Below are 16,608 nucleotides of genomic sequence, written 5' to 3'. Positions count from 1 at the left end.
GGCAGATGTAGACCTGTGAAAGGATTATTGATATCTTAGATACTGTTGCCGTGGCAACGCATCAAACTTTACTATTCTTTTCGGATGCTTTTGAGACTCTTCACATGCTTGAAAATGCATGAAACTCGACAGACACATCACATTTATTATCCAGTAGACATGTGCAAAGTTTCAGAAACGGGCGTGGTGAAATGGCTCAGTAGCGCCACCTTTAGTCAAAAGTGGGGGGGTTAGTTTTATCAACAGCAACAAAACTTGGTATGTGTATTGTTCTCATCAAGACGGACAACTTTCTAATTTACAGTAACTAGCTCGGACCAAGAGGAAGAGAGATATTTTGGTTTGAATGTGGATTTTCTGGAGAATTTTCTCTCCCTCTCTCTGTGTCTCTGTGTCTCTGTGTGTGTGAGGGGAGGGGGGGATTTGACTATTGCTTTTATATTGTTAATCAAGGTTTCAGGGGCTTTTGGGGTCTTTAACGTGCTCAAAAACTCTTGAAACTTAGCACACAAGTCAGAACCCCCTGGCATCAGGGCCGGGCTGAAGCTGGTACCCGGGCGTGGCAGGGGGGCTCAACAGCGCCCCCTTAAACTGGGTCTGAAAACTTGGTCCATAGATCAAACACGCTTGCATGAATTAATATGAAACTCGGTACACATATAGATCTCATCGGGCCGAACAACTTTTCCCCGGTCAAGTTTTACGCCAGCCCAACAGGAAGTCGGCTATTATGGGTTGTTTGGAAAACGCTTGCTGTGGAATGCGAAGTACTCCTCCTAGAGAATTCATCCAATCCCCACCAAACTCGGTGTGCATGAAGTCAAGTCATTGAGGATGCTAAATTGCGGAAGGATTTTTGATATCTCGAACAGTTTGGCCGTGGTGAGGAAACGAATTTATGACGAGAAAAGATAAACACGAAGTGTTATAACTTCTGCATACATTAACTGATCCTGATGAAACTTCACCAGTGTGTTCGTGGTAAGAGGCCGATCAGATGGATGTAACTATTGTGAGTCAAAGTTATAGCACCACCAACTGGCAGCAGGAAGTGTGTCACTTTCAAAATGCCTTTGACAAAAGTGGGGGGGTTAGTTGTATATACAGTAACAAAAATCAGTACGTACATTGGTCTCATCGAGCCGGACAACTTTCTAATTTAAAGTAATTTGCTCCAACCAACAGGAAGTCAGATATTTAGGTCTGAATGTGGATTTTTGGGATGTTTCAGACTCTGAGTTTTTAGCTACTCCTCCTAACTGGTTTATTTTTTTCCCACCAAACTTTTTCAACACGATGAAAATACATTAAAGATGCTAAATTGTGAACGGATATTAAATATTTCAAACAGTTTTGATATAGTGAGGGATTAAAGTAATGTACAAAAAGGAAACGAAAAGCCTCATCTTCTAAAAATGTAATTATACACCATTTATTTCTATATAAAAGTATACAAATATCACAACTAAACCCATTTTATTCTTTTTTTTTTTTCAATTTAAGAATTACTTATACGTTTAAAAATAGCAACTGTACTCTTTAGTCCCATAAAAGTCAAGTCATACATAGGGCTATACTGCCCTCTTGTGTTCAAAATCAGGTAGGCCTATTGTATCTATATAAAAATATACTAGGTATGTGACGGTGAGAATATTTTACCACCGGTTAATCAAGGGGTTAATCAACGTTAATCAATGTTGTGGAATATTTTGAGTGTATCATAAAATCAGAATAAAGTAAGACAAGTAATATTTTCTGTCTTCTATATATATATATATATATATATATATATATATATATATATATATATATGGGCCATTCTACAGAATTGGTGCAAAGTCAGAGTTGGAAACATCTTGAAATTTTTTTGTTTTTTTACACAAATTTTGCATGTATGTAAATTGTATAATATCCAAGGTACGCTTTTCTAGTAATTGTGCAGTTAATTCTCATATTGTATTTTTAGAAAATCCTGGAATATTTTCCTTCTCCCCAAATTTGTCACTACCGAAACACAATATTAAATAATTTATTAAGAAGGCTTATAATGACCTATTAAGATTTTGTTTACATCTACCTTATAAATATATATTTTTTCTATTTTAAAAAAATATTTTTACAGGTTAAATCAATAAAGGTTATAATTTTAATAATATTTTAAATGTAATTTATGAGATTTGTTGTATTTTTAATCCAATCTTTCTTTGTAGAAGGCATAAAATCTATCATACTGATTTCAAAGTTAAGGATTCATTAGTTTGAATATGCATTGAACCAAACACTATCATAACATCTTAGTTGATAATTCAATATACTTTATTTTTGACAAAACATCCCATGTTACGGTAGTGACTTCACATTTTTGGTAGTGACAGTAATGTTTTGGTAGTGACCACAATACTTAGTTTGCCATGGCTGAATCAGACTGTCCACATTTTATGTTAATATAAATAAATAACTATGATGCACATATGCAGTCAGTAAATATAGCAGACACACATCTGACAGTAAAGATCTTATAAGCACACCTAGAGCTATTCTATACTTTGGGTCTTGAGGTGCAAGTGAGAAGAGGTATGCTCATAGATTTTTCTTCCTAAAAAACAACAACAACTTACAATGTAGACTGTTTCAGAACCACTTTGTTTTATTTTCACATTTTCAACATTTTGTTTGAGTCATTCAGATAAATCTCCAGAACCACTGAACTGTGTGTGTGTGTGTGTGTGTGTGTGTGTGTGTGTGTGTGTGTGTGTGTGTGTGTGTGTGTGTGTGTGTGTGTGTGTGTGTTACATAAAACATTAATTTCAGAATAATTTTCCTCATTCAGATAAATCTCCAGAACCACTGAAGTGTGTGTGTGTGTGTGTGTGTGTGTGTGTGTGTGTGTGTGTGTGTGTGTGTACTGGTGTCTGATCACCCTCACTGGAAGTGCTAGGTGGTGTGGAAGCCCTGCAAAATGTCTCCACCTCTTTTTGTCTTTTCACCATCATCCTGTGTCTTTTCTGTCTTTTCCTCCATGCTTTTCTGACCTGTCTTTGCTCCCTGTCAGATAATTCACTGATACTCTTCAACTTTCCTCCTTCCCTTCCCTTTGTTTCTTATTTCTTTCTCTTTCTTTCCTTAAAGGATTAGTTCACTTTTAAAAAAACTTCTGCTGATAATTTACTCACCCCCATGTCATCCAAGATGTCCATGTCTTTCTTTCTTCAGTCAAAAAGAAATTAAGGTTTTTGATGAAAACAGAAGCAAGAAGAACAGAGCAAGGCGAGCATTTGTGCTTATAAAACTTAAACTTTTTTATTTATTTTTGAAATGACCGATCGTTTCGCTAGATAAGACCCTTATTCATCGTCTGGTATCGTTTAAAGCCCTTTGAAGCTGCACTGAAACTGTCATTTGGACCTTGAACCGTTTGGGGCCCATTGAAGTCCATAATATTGACAAAAATCATGGAATGTTTTCATCAAAAACTTTAATTTCTTTTCGACTGAAGAAAGAAAGACATGGACATCTTGGATGACATGGGGGTGAGTAAATTATCAGCAAAAGTTTTTTTTAAAGTGAACTAATCCTTTAAGTATTCCTCGTACTTCACTGGGTCTTCCCTCAACCTTTGTTTGTATTCTCTCTGTCTCTCTGTTGTAGTTTTTTTTTTTTTTTTTTTTTTTGTCATGTTGGTGTTTTCTGTCATTCTCCCTGTCAAGTTAATCATAGAAATTAACATTACTGACAACAACCTTACACCTAAGCTAGTATCATGGACTGCAACCTTAAGTAATTGTAACCTCATCACATTACAGAATTTTAACAGAATCTTGCATACTAAAACACTACTAAAACATACTACAGTAGTAATTATTTGCATAACTGTACTAAAATGTAGTTTATTCCTCCAAATAAAGGATTATGTGTTCCCTTTTGTCACTACCAAAACAATAATGTCACAACCGAAACTTCAAGACATGTTACGGTTGTGACTGTTTTGGTAGTGACAATTTTAGATACTTTTGAGCCTAGCTCGAAGATGCTAATCAGCACATGGTTAGCAATCACTGGTCAGAACAGTTGAACACATATAACAACTAAATTTTATGGAATAACATCCAAAAAAGTTTTCTCAATAGCAGAAAAAATGAGTTTGGTAGTGACATTCCTTAAAGTTACAACACAGATTTTTAGACTTTAGAACACATTTACTTCAAAATGATGGGATCAATCTACTCACCATATAGCACATGAGAGAGAGGGACACAGGAATATTTCCTGATCAAAAATGTAGGGCTGTGGTTAAAATCAGTCTCAGCCAATGGACTACAACATTCACTGTTTTGGTAGTGACATGAAAATGCGGGACAAGTTTTTTTAGATAAAGTTTCATGATTTAAAAATAAAAAATAAAATAAATATTTTTTTTAACTTCATTTTTTAAAAGAAAACAAAAATATATTTTTTAAAACAAGAATGGAAAAATTTGCAAAAATTTTTTCAATATAATTTTCACAAGTTGAAATTTAGGGGTTAGGGTTTGGGACAGCCACCTCCTAATTGAAAGTAGCCCATAAATAATGATTTTATATATGTAAAGCTTACTGATATCTTAAATATTATTGTGGGTTTCAATAGATAATTGAAGGATCTTAGTAAACATCTAAGATTTTAATAATTAAATGCTTTTCAAATGTGTTTTTTGGATGAGGGACAGCAGTTTGCACCAATTCTGTAGAATGGCCCATATATATATGTGTGTGTGTGTGTATGTATATATATATATATACATATATATATATATATATGTGTGTATATGTATGTATGTATGTATGTATGTATGTGTATATATATATATATGTATATATATATATATAAATATAGCTGCGAGCAGCGATTACGGGCCCAAGCCGGCGGCACCGCCACCCCGGTGCCTTTAGGTAACTAAAGGCACCGGGGTTGCGGTGCCACCGGCTTGGGCCCGTAATCGCTGCTCGCAGCTATATTTATTATTATTATTATTATTTTGTCAACCTTTCGGGCACTTTTGGGGCCCTTAACATGCTCAAAAACTCTTGAAATTTTGCACACACGTCAGAACCTGCGGCCATCAGGGCCGGACTGAAGCTGGTACCCGGGCGTGGCACGGGGGCTCGACAGCGCCCCCTGGAATGGTGTCTGAAAACTTGGTCCATAAATCAAACACGCTTGCATGTAATAATATGAAACTCAGTACACATATAGATCTCATCGGGCCGAACAACTTTCGTGCTCTAAGTTTTACACCAGCCCAACAGGAAGTCGGTTATTATACGTTGTTTGGAAAACGCATACAATGGAATGTGAAATACTCCTCCTAGGGAATTCATCCGATCGCCACCAAACTCGGTGTGAATGAAGTCAAGACATTGAGGATGCTAAATTGCGAACGGATTTTTTATATCTCGAACGGTTTGGCCGTGGCGAGGAAACGAATTTATGGCGAATAATGGGACACAGGAAGTGTGTTATAACTTTTGCATACATTAACTGATCTTGATGAAACTTCAGCAATGTGTTCGTGGTAAAAGGCCGATCAGATGGATGTAATTATTGTGAGTCAAAGTTATAGCGCCACCAACTGGCAGCAGGAAGTTTGTCACTTTCAAAATGCTTTGAAATCACCCTCTTAGTTTTACCCGATTTGCTTCAAACTTTATGTGTATAATGTAGACACATGGCAGATGTAGACCTGTGAAAGGATTATTGATATCTTAGATACTGTTGCCGTGGCAACGCATCAAACTTTAATATTCTTTTCGGATGCGTTTGAGACTCTTAGCATGCTTGAAATTGGATGAAACTCGACAGACACATAACACTTATTAGCCAGTAGACATGTGAAAAGTTTCAGAAACGGGCGTGGCAGGGGGGCTCAACAGCGCCCCCTTGAACGGGGTCTGAAAACTTGGTCCATATATCAAACACGCTTGCATGAATTAATATGAAACTCGGTACACATATAGATGTCATCGGGCCGAACAACTTTCCCTCTGTCAAGTTTCACGCCAGCCCAACAGGAAGTCGGCTATTATGGGTTGTTTGGAAAACGCTTGCTGTGGAATGTGATGTACTCCTCCTAGAGAATTCATTCAATCACCTTCAAACTCAGTCAGCATGTAGTCAAGACTTTGAGGATGCTAAATTGCGGACGGATTTTTGATATCTCGAATGGTTTGGCCGTGGCGAGGAATCGAATTTATGGCGAGAAAAGAGAAACACGAAGTGGAATAACTTCTGCATACATTAACTGATCTTGATGAAACTTCAGCAGTGTGTTCGTGGTAAGAGGCCGATCAGATGGATGTAGCTATTGTGAGTCAAAGTTATAGCGCCACCAACTGGCAGCAGGAAGTGTGTCACTTTCAACATGCTTTTGACAAAAGTGGGGGGGTTAGTTTTAACTACAGTAAAAAAAAAATTGTTTGTATATTGTTCTCATCAAGCCGGACAACTTTCTAATTTACATTCATTAGCTCCAGCCATCAGGAAGTCAGATATTTTGGTCTGAATGTGGATTTTTTTTGCTAAATCAGCCTCTGAATTTTTAGCCACTCCTCTTAAACTATTTATTTTATTCCCACCAAACTTTTTCAACATGATGAAAATACATTACATATGCTAAATTGTGAATGGATAATAAATATCTTAAACGGTTTTGCTATGGCGAGGGATTAAAGTAATGTCCAAAAAGGAAACACTAAAAATCTTCTAAAAATGTAATTATATACCATTTATTTCTATATAAAAGTAAACAAATATCACAACTAAACCCATTTTATTCTGTTTTTGCAATTCAAGAAGAATGAAAAAGTTAAAAACAGGCTATTTAGTGCTATTTGGTTAAACAAAAAAGCAAACATAGGGCTATACTGCCCTCTTGTGTCCAAAAGGACATCAAAATAATATATAAAACTTTTTACCAGCTAGGCCAATAATGTATTTAAATATACATTTATTAGGTATGTGTCTGAGGATATTTTCCCACCGATTAATCGACGTGTGACACCGCTGGGGGCTTTTGAATTGCCAACTTAAAAACGAAAGTAAAATATGTTAGTCCGCACTGACATTGATAGTGGTTGAGCGAGCGTTTCAAATGAATTCCTATAGAAGTAGGAATTAACTGAAAAACGTTCACTCTGTTCTGCTCGTTCCTCACCGTGGATGTGCACCGTTTTAAATAGCTAATATGAGCATTTTAGTTTAATTTTAAAATTAGCACCTTTTGGGGGGAGGATTGCTTGAAATTATTTTACAAAAGCACAATGTTGTGTTTTATTGCAACTGTACACAAATATAAGTTAACACTTTGCAGTTTGAATGTCGTCCTGTATAATGACGGAGTATGTTTTTTTTTTTCAATCGCACCCACGCCACACACACACACACACGGTTTACTATCTTTGTTGGGACTCTCCATAGACTTAATGGTTTTATACTGTACAAACTGTATATTCTATCTCCTCACACTAACCCTAGCCCTAAACCTACCTATCCCAGAAAACTTTCTGCATTTTTACATTTCCAAAAAAACTCATTCTGTATGATTTATAAGCTTGTTTACCCATGGGGACCTCTATTTAGGTCCCCACTGTGACACGAGTCCCCATGAGTCGGTGTGCATTCAGGTTGAAGTCCCCACCGGGATAGAAAAACATGAACACACACACACACACACACACACACACACACACACACACACACACACACACATTACAGCATTGTAATCTTGACATCGCAGCCTGTTCATTATAGCCTTCATAAAATATAATAATAAAATAGTCAACCTAACATATAAAAATTACACTGCTCTAAATAGTCAGTAGTACAATTCATACATTCACAGTAAGCACCGCTCCACTGTGATGTTTCCAAGCACATTTTTGCGCTTGTGAAGAGGATGATTTTTTCCATCGATATTGGAACATGAGTGAAGAACAAAGCCTATAATAAAGAATAGTTTAGCATCCAAATACATCGCAAATGTTGAAACAAGAGGGTTACGTGAGCCCAACACTGCTTTCTTTCATTTTTATTTTTACATTAAATTTAAAGGATTTGTTGTGGAATATTTTGAGTGTATCATAAAATCAGAATAAGGTAAGTCAAGTAATATTTTTGGTCTTTTATATATATATATATAAATATAGCTGCGAGCAGTGATGAAGGGCCAAAGCCGGCGGTACCGCCACCCCGGTGCCTTTAGGTAACTAAAGGCACCGGGGTTGCGGTGCCACCGGCTTGGGCCCGTAATCGCTGCTCGCAGCTATATTTATATATATTTTTTTCTTTTTCTTTTTCTTTTTCTTCATTATTATTTTTTTTGCCTTTTTGCCACTTTTGGGGCCCTTAACATGCTCAAAAACTCTTGAAATTTTGCACACACGTCAGAACCCGCGGCCATCAGGGCCGGGCTGAAGCTGGTACCGGGGCGTGGCAGGGGGGCTCGACGGCGCCCCCTGGAATGGGGTCCGAAAACTTGGTCCATAAATCAAACACGCTTGCATGTAATAATATGAAACTCAGTACACATATAGATCTCATCGGGCCGAACAACTTTCGTGCTCTAAGTTTTACAAAAGCCCAACAGGAAGTTGGTTATTATACGTTGTTTGGAAAACGCATACAATGGAATGTGAAATACTCCTCCTAGGGATTTCATCCGATCGCCACCAAACTCGGTGAGAATAAAGTCAAGACATTGAGGATGAATTCTTGCGAACAGATTTTTGATATCTCGAACGGTTTGGCCGAGGCGAGGAAACGAATTTATGGCGAATAATGGGACACAGGAAGTGTGTTATAACTTCTGCATACATTATCTGATCTTGCTGAAACTTCAGCAGTGTATTCGTTGTAAGAGGCCGATCACATGGATGTGACTATTGTGAGTCAAAGTTATAGCGCCACCAACTTGCAGCAGGAAGTGTGTCACTTTCAAAATGCTTTGAAGTCACCCTCTTACTTTTACCCGATTTGCTTCAAACTTTATGTGTATAATGTAAACACACGGCAGATGTAGACCTGTGAAAGGATTATTGATATCTTAGATACTGTTGCCGTGGCAACGCATCAAATTTTAATATTCTTTTCGGATGCGTTTGAGACTCTTAGCATGCTTGAAATTGGATGAAACTCGACAGACACATAACACTTATTAGCCAGTAGACATGTGAAAAGTTTCAGAAACGGGCGTGGCAGGGGGGCTCAACAGCGCCCTCTTGAACAGGGTCTGAAAACTTGGTCCATATATCAAACACGCTTGCATGAATTAATATGAACCTCGGTACACATATAGATTTCATGGGGCCGAACAACTTTCCCTCTGTCAAGTTTCACGCCAGCCCAAAAGGAAGTCGGCTATTATGGGTTGTTTGGAAAACGCTTGCTGTGGAATGTGATGTACTCCTCCTAGAGAATTCATTCAATCACCTCCAAACTCAGTCAGCATGAAGTCAAGACATTGAGGATGCTAAATTGCGGACGGATTTTTGATATCTCGAACGGTTTGGCCGTGGCGAGGAAACAAATTTATGGCGAGAAAAGAGAGAGACGAAGTGTTATAACTTCTGCATACATTAACTGATCTTGATGAAACTTTAGCAGTGTGTACGTGGTAAGAGACCGATCAGATGGATGTAACTATTGTGAGTCAAATTTATAGTGCCACCAACTGGCAGCAGGAAGTGTGTCACTTTCAACATGCTTTTGACAAAAGTGGGGGGGGGGTTAGTTTTAACTACAGTTACAAAAATCAGTATTTATATTGGTCTCACCGAGCCGGACAACTTTCTAATTTACAGTCATTAGCTTGGACCAACAGAAAGTCAGATATTTTGGTTTGAATGTGGATTTATTTGCAAATTCAGCCTCTGCATTTTTACCCACTCCTGCTAAGTGGTTTATTTTATTCACACCAAACTTTTTCAACATGATGAAAATACATTAAAGATGCTAAATTGTGAACGGATATTGAATATCTCAAACGGTTTTGCTATGGCGAGGGATTAAAGTAATGTACAAAAAGGAAACAGTAAAAGCCTCATATCTTCAAAAATGTAATTATACACCATTTATTTCGATATAAAAGTATACAAATATCACAACTAAACCCATTTTATTCTTTTTTTTTAAATTTAAGAATTATTTATAAGTTTAAAAATAGTAATTGTACTATTTAGTCCCATAAAATCAAGTCATACATAGGGCTATACTGCCCTCTTGTGTTCAAAATCAGGTAGGCCTATTGTATCTATATAAAAATATACTAGGTATATGACGGTGAGAATATTTGACCACCGGTTAATCAACGTGTGACACCGCCTGGGGGCTTTTGAATTGCCAACTTAAAAGCGAAAGTAAAATATGTTCATCTGCACTGACATTGATAGTGGTTGAGCGAGCGTTTCAAATGAATTCCTATGGAAGTAGGAATTAACTGAAAAACGTTTACTCTGTTCTGCTCGTTCCTCGCCGTGGACGCACACCGTTATGAATGCCCGTGCAGTCGTGAGCATTTTAGTTTCATTTTAAAATTAGCGCCTTTCAGGGGGTAGATTGCTTGAAATTATTTTACAAAAGCACAATGTTATTGCGACTGTACACAAATATAAGTTAACACTTTGCAGTTTGAATGTCGTCCTGTATAATGACGGACTATGTTTTTATGTGTCCACTGTTCAATCGCGCCCACGCCACACACACACACACACACACACACACGGTTTACTATCTTTGTGGGGACTCTCCATAGACTTAATGGTTTTTATACTGTACAAACTGTATATTCTATCTCCTTACACTAACCCTACCCCTAAACCTACCCATCACAGAAAACTTTCTGCATTTTTACATTTCCAAAAAAAACTCATTCTGTATGATTTATAAGCTTGTTTACCCATGGGGACCTCTATTTAGGTCCCCACTGTGACACGAGTCCCCATGAGTCTGTGTGCATTCTGGTTGAAGTCCCCACCGGGATAGAAAAACATGAACACACACACACACATTCCAGCATTGCAATCTTGACATCGCAGCCTGTTCATTGTAGACTTAATAAAATATAATAATAAAATAGTCAACCTAACATATAAAAATTACACTGCTCTTAATAGTCAGTAGTACAATTCGTACATTCACAGTAAGCACCGCTCCACTGTGATGTTTCCAAGTACATTTTTGCGCGTGTGAAGAGGATGCTTTTTTCCGTCGATATTGGAACACGAGTGAAGTACAAAGCCTATAATAAAGAATAGTTTAGCATCCAAATACATGGCAAATGTTGAAACATTTTGATTCTAATGAGAGGGTTACGTGAGCCCAACACTGCTTACTTTCGTTTTTTTTTTACATTAAATTTAAAGGATTTGTTGTGGAATATTTTGAGTGCATCATAAAATCAGAATAAGGTAAGTCAAGTAATATTTTCTGTCTTTTATATATTTATATATGTATATGTGTATATATGTATATATGTATATGTGTGTATATATATATATATATATATATATATATATATATATATATATATATATATATTAGAGGTGGGCATAGATTAATTTTTTTTAATCTAGATTAATATGGCTCATTTGAATTCTGACGAAGGCATTCAGAATATGTGTGCTACCCAAATAATGACTATAAAAGTAAGTCTTTGAGAACGGGTTTCTCAAGCCATGTGGCGTATTAGACCAGGGGCTCATCTCCTGTTTCCAAAATGCATCACAAACTGCTTGAGAAAGCTGTTCTACTCATAGACTGTAAAAGGTTACTACTGTACTGTTACCGTATGTAGGCAACATTAGGTAGGCCTATGTTATTATCAACTACTATAGGCTATCAATTAGGGATGGGCGATATGGCCTAAAATCCATATTGTGATATACATTGCAGCCTCTTGCGATAACGATTATAATAAAACCATTTCAGAACAGGTTACACAGACCCTGCTAAACAACTGCTAAATGTTTTTTTTTTTTTTTTTTTAAAGGGTGTATGTAGTTTTGAGAACATATATTGTGCAAAACTGTAAGTATACAACATAATTTTGCAGATAAATAAAATGTAAGTACACTAGCTGCAGAGACTTAAGTAGGTCTAATGTTTATTATGGCTTGGAGCTTATGAAACCCCAAATTTAAAGTTAGAATATTGTCTAACTGATGTCTTTTCAGTTAAAAAGAAACACAACAACGATTCTTAAAATCGGGCGCAGACAGAGATTATGTGCTACACCACTAAGATATATTGGGAATAATACGCGCGCGCTGGTATTCAGTGATATGTTTCGTTTTGAATTTGAGGTGGTAGAACGGATTAGTCGTGTGTTAACGTACCGAACTGTTACCTCACACACTCTGTCTATATAGTTTGCTGCTGCTCGTTGCACCGATCTTTTTCACCAGCTTTCACTTTCAGCCGTGTTTACTTAAGATGACGACGAATATGCGTTGCAGCCGGGTGTTCCTCGCGGCCGCGGGTAGATTGCGTCATCATAGCTTGTGTAGTATTAGCCAGCTCCCAACGCAACTTGGAGAATAGATTAACGGCGATATTTTTTTTACCGCGCGATAAGAGTCTCGCGTTAACGCAGCACGTTAACGCCGATAACGGCCCACCACTAATATATATATATATATATATAAATATAGCTGCGAGCAGCGATGAAGGGTCAAAGCCGGCGGTACCGCCACCCCGGTGCCTTTAGGTAACTAAAGGCCCCGGGGTTGCGGTGCCACCGGCTTGGGCCCGTAATCGCTGCTCGCAGCTATATTTATTATTATTATTTTGTCAACCTTTCGGGCACTTTTGGGGCCCTTAACATGCTCGAAAACTCTTGAAATTTTGCACACACGTCAGAACCCGCGGCCATCAGGGCCGGGCTGAAGCTGGTACCCGGGCGTGGCAGGGGGGCTCGACAGCGCCCCCTGGAACGGGATCCAAACACATGTCCATAAATCAAACACGCTTGCATGTAATAATATGAAACTCGGTACACATATAGATCTCATCGGGCCGAACAACTTTCGTGCTCTAAGTTTTACGCCAGCCAAACAGGAAGTTGGCTATTTAGCGTTGTTTGGAAACGCATGCTGTGGAATTTAATGTACTCCTCCTAGGGAATTCATCGATTCGCCTCCAAACTCGGTGTGCATGAAGTCAAGACATTGAGGATGCTAAATTGCGGACGGATTTTTGATATCTCGAACGGTTTGGCCGTGGCGAGGAAACCAATTTATGGCGAAAAAATGAAACAGGAAGTGTGTTATAACTTCTGCATACATTAACTGATCTTGATGAAACTTCAGCAGTGTGTTCGTTGTAAGAGGCCGATCACATGGATGTGACTATTGTGAGTCAAAGTTATAGCGCCACCAACAGGCAGCAGGAAGTACATCACTTTCAAAATGCTTTGAAATTAGTGTCTTATTTTTACCCGATTTGCTTCAAACTTTATGTGTACAATGTAGACACACGGCAGATGTAAACCTGTGAAAGGATTATTGATATCTTAGATACTGTTGCCGTGGCAACACATCAAACTTTAATATTCTTTTTTGATGCTTTTGAGACTCTTAACATACTTGAAATTGCATGAAACTCAACAGACACATCACATTTATTAGCCCGTAGACATGTGCAAAGTTTCAGAAACGGGCGTGGTGGAATGGCTCAGTAGCGCCACCTTTAGTCAAAAATGGGGGCTTAGTTTTTCCTAGAATCACAAAACTTGGTATGTGTATTGTTCTCATCAAGACGGACAACTTTCTAATTTACATGAACCATCTCCGACCAACAGGAAGAGAGATATTTTGGTTTGAATGTGGATTTTCTGAAGAATTTTCTCTCCCTCTCTCTGTGTCTGTGTGTGTGTGAGGGGAGGGGGGGATTTGACTATTGCTTTTATATTGTTAATCAAGGTTTCAGGGGCTTTTGGGGTCCTTAACGTGCTCAAAAACTCTTGAAACTTTGCACACAGGTCAGAACCCACGGCCATCAGGGCCGGGCTGAAGCTGGTACCCGGGCGTGGCTGGGGGGCTCAACAGCGCCCCCTTGAACGGGGTTCTAAAACTTGATCCATATATCAAACACGCTCGCATGAATTAATATGAAACTCGGTACACATATAGATCTCATCGGGCCGAACAACTTTACCCCGGTCAAGTTTTACGCCAGCCCAACAGGAAGTCGGCTATTATGGGTTGTTTGGAAAACGCTTGCTGTGGAATGTGAAATACTCCTCCTAGAAAATTCACCGTGTCCCCTTCAAACTCGGTGTGCATGTAGTCAAGACATTGAGGATGCTAAATTGCGGACGGATTTTTGATATCTCGAACGGTTTGGCTGTGGCGAGGAATCGAATTTATGGCGAGAAAAGAGAAACACGGAAGTGGAATAACTTCTGCATACATTAACTGATCTTGATGAAACTTCAGCAGTGTGTTCGTGGTAAGAGGCCGATCAGATGGATGTAGCTATTGTGAGTCAAAGTTATAGCGCCACCAACTGGCAGCAGGAAGTGTGTCACTTTCAACATGCTTTTGACAAAAGTGGGGGGGTTAGTTTTAACTACAGTAAAGAAAAAACAGTTTGTATATTGTTCTCATCAAGCCGGACAACTTTCTAATTTACATTCAATAGCTCTGGCCATCAGGAAGTCAGATATTTTGGTCTGAATGTGAATTTTTTTGCAAAATCAGCCTCTGAATTTTTAGCCACTCCTCTTAAACTATTTATTTTATTCGTACCAAACTTTTTCAACATGATGAAACTACATTAAATATGCTAAATTGTGAATGGATAATAAATATCTCAAACGGTTTTGCTATGGCGAGGGATTAAAGTAATGTCCAAAAAGGAAACACTAAAAATCTTCTAAAAATGTAATTATATACCATTTATTTCTATATAAAAGAATACAAATATCACAACTAAACCCATTTTATTCTGTTTTTGCAATTCAAGAAGAATGAAAAAGTTAAAACAGGCTATTTAGTGCTATTTGGTTCAACAAAAAAGCAAACATAGGGCTATACTGCCCTCTTGTGTCCAAAAGGACATCAAAATAGTATATAAAACTTTTTACCAGGTAGGCCAATATTGTATTTAAATATACATTTATTAGGTATGTGTCTGAGGATATTTTCCCACCGGTTAATCGACGTGTGACACGAGTGGGTGCTTTTAAATCGCTAATATAATAGTGAAAGAAAAATAATGATAATGTTGCACACACAAATCACACACATGTGGGAAAGAATGATGCTTTTAAACAACACTAAACCGCCATTAGGTGTCGCCAGGCATCCATCTTAATAAGCGAGTCATTGATTCATTCGTTCAAACGATTCGTTCGAATGAGTCGATCATGATTAAGACAGATGTTTATGGATTGATCATTCAATCTTTGAGTCAACCGATTCGTTAAAAATGCTGAATCGTTCAGTTATGAGAAAACATGTGATGCGTGATGGTTCTGCCGTGATCTTTGTTTAACTATTTTCGCTGCTGAAACAGAACAAAAACAGTCAACATTGCATCTAAAATGTAAGTGACTTAATTGTAACTGTTTATTAACCTGTTGTATGAAATCTAGGGGTGGGAGAAAAAATTTATTCTTAGATGCATCGCGATGCGGACGTGGGCGATTCTGAATCGATTCACAAATGTCAAAAAATCGATTCTCTAAAAAAATATTTTTCTAATAACGTAATATTGACGGAAGGCAAAAGGCGGAACTCTAAGCGGACGTGCGTGCAGTCTGTGGCGCGCACATAACAGAGAAGTTTCTTCTGCTCACCAAGGCTGCATTTATTTGATTAAAAATACAAACAAAAACAGTAATATTGTAAAATATTATTCTAATTTAAAACAGCTGCTTTCTATTTTAATATATTTTAAACTGTTATTTATTCCTGTGATCAAAGCTGAGTTTTCAGCATCATTACTCCAGTCGTCACTGTCACATGATCCTTCAGAAATTATTCTAATATGATGATTGATACTCAAGAAACATTCATTATTATTTTAAATGTCGAAAACAGTTGTGTACAGTCTTTGATGAATAGAAAGTTCAAAAGAACAGCATTTATCTGAAATCTAAAGCTTTTGTAACGTTAAACACTACCGCTCAAAAGTTTTGGGTTAGTAATAATTAAAATTTTATTTTTTGGGGAAATAAATAAAATAAATCAGTACTTTTATTTATGAAGGATGAGTTAAACTGATCAACAGTTACAGTAAAGACATTTATAATGTTAAAAATATATATATATTTGAAATATATGCTGTTCTTTTGAACTTTACATTCATCAAAGCATTTTGAAAAAAAAAAAAATCTGTACACAACTGTTTTCAACATTGAAAATAATAATGAATATTTATTGAGCATCAATCATCATATTAGTATGATTTCTGAAGGATCATGTGACACTGAAGACTGGAGTAATGATGCTGAAAACTCAACTTTGATCACAGAAATGAATTACTATGTAAAATATTTAAAAATTGAAAACAGCTGTTTTAAATTGGAATAATATTTCACAATATTACTGTTTTTGTTTGTATTTGTAATCAATA

This window comes from Squalius cephalus, assembly GCF_949319135.1.
Source record: "Squalius cephalus genome assembly, chromosome: 8".
In the NCBI taxonomy this organism is placed as follows: domain Eukaryota; kingdom Metazoa; phylum Chordata; class Actinopteri; order Cypriniformes; family Leuciscidae; genus Squalius; species Squalius cephalus.
The sequence above is the reverse complement of the archived record's forward strand: the minus strand, read 5'-3'. Positions refer to the sequence as shown.